The 1,799-nt window shown below is 43.6% G+C and overlaps 1 non-coding gene across 1 annotated transcript; it reads right to left on the minus strand.

Moving 5' to 3' along the window:
* Positions 1–407: 407 nt before the first annotated feature.
* On the minus strand, positions 408–479 carry TRNAD-GUC (transfer RNA aspartic acid (anticodon GUC)). The gene has a single exon. It is a non-coding gene; the product is annotated as a tRNA-Asp (tRNA).
* Between the last annotated feature and the right edge of the window lie 1,320 nt (positions 480–1,799).

Here is a 1,799-nt window from a genome sequence, read left to right on the forward strand (position 1 = left end):
ACAATGTGTCTGTGAGTCCTAAACCATTACGCTTAAATAGATAAAAGTGACACCTTCGTATAAAACAATTCCCCATTCAGAGCCCGCCCCCAGTATTCCATTTATTTAGCATGAAAAATACTCGTTGATATGCCTTTTCCATGTAGGTATTCGATTTTAATATCATATATGTTTATATAAATAATAAGCCTCAGTTACTTTTTCAAGAAAGCTTAAAAACGAAAAGGCACAAAATGCTGTCGAAAAGGTAAAACACTTGGAAATATTTTAACTTGTAAAAGCGTTGGCCATAAATAAAAAAGTATCAGCAAATTGTAATATCAGTGTAACATTATAAATTGCATTTAAAAAAGGTTTCCCATGGACAAAATGTTTGCTTAGTTTAAAAACATGTTTTTAAAAAGAACCTCCCCGTCGGGGAATTGAACCCCGGTCTCCCGCGTGACAGGCGGGGATACTGACCACTATACTAACGAGGATCGGATATGGTGTTCCGCTGAGCAGCTCCTCATCCTGTGCTTCAACCCGCCCTGTCCTGCTTGTGACTGATCTTTCTCATTGTCCAGTTCCTTCACACCAAGACAGGGGCCACAGCCTCAACAAACACACACACTCCTCCCTCCCAACAAACACACACACACTCCCTCCCAACAAACACACACACACTCCCTCCCAACAAACACACACACAAACACACTCCTGCCTCACAACATCCTTCTCACCTCCTAGCAGACGCTCTCAGCAGCGTTCTCAGCAGCATCACCTGATGCCAGAGTCACAGCAACCAGCTCCCACGGCTGCTTCTGACGGCCCCGGCCTGGCTCTTCAGCCCAGGGCCCACCCCCTGGCTCTGTCTAATGATGAGGGATTGCAGGGGGGGGCTGCACACAGGGAGTGGGGAGGGAGACCCTCCCAACCCCCAGCCGGAGGAGTGAGCTGGGTTGTAAAGGAGAAGAAAGGAGGCAGGAAAAGCCCAGGTGTGTGAGTGTCTGAGAAAGAGGCGCTTTATATTGTGAAGCAGAGGAAAACAGTTAAGAGTTGGTAATAGTTCTTCGAACCGGACCTAAGGATGTCAGTCAATCCACCACAATCCTCCGCTCTGCCAACTGAGCTATCGACGGCTCGGTGGAGTGGGGATGACAGGCGAGCCATCTACGTAGCTTTCTGTTTCTTATCACTTGATAAAGCTGCAAACCCGACAGATATTTAAATTATAGGGAAACTGGGTGAGCAGTGGCTGCTTGTGATTATATATTTCCATTTATTATTTTGGGGATCCAGAAGTTAATAATGGGGTTATATTATCTAGTTATATATGTTTAGCGCTCAAACACCGTAGGTTTCTTGGTATTGGATCAGAGTTAGTTTTGTTTTCTTTTTTATTTAGGGTGTCTCGTGTATACTTTTGGATACATTATTGCTGTAGATTCTCAGTCACATTGTTATGGTGTTTTAAGAGTTAATTCTTTTTGGTTCGGATGTTCTTTGTAGCATTAAATACTTGAATATGTTTTTGCGGTTCGTGCATTTTAATTATAAAAATGGTATTCACCGTGGGATCCAAAAGTTAATAAGGGGGTTATGTTATCTAGTTATATATATTTTAAACTTCATCAGGTGTTACATTTTATGTTTCTGGTCCGTAGGGACTGGTCCTTGTAATAGGATCTGTTTAAACACCAGAGAGTGACAAGAGGGATGTCCCAGGGCCTCCGTACTCTGGGGCCCCAAACTAGGGACCAAGCCCCCCTTTTATCTCCTGACTCTCAGAATAACAAGACAGAGCAGCCAAAAGCTTA

This window comes from Triturus cristatus, chromosome 4_1, assembly GCF_964204655.1.
Source record: "Triturus cristatus chromosome 4_1, aTriCri1.1, whole genome shotgun sequence".
Classification (NCBI taxonomy): domain Eukaryota; kingdom Metazoa; phylum Chordata; class Amphibia; order Caudata; family Salamandridae; genus Triturus; species Triturus cristatus.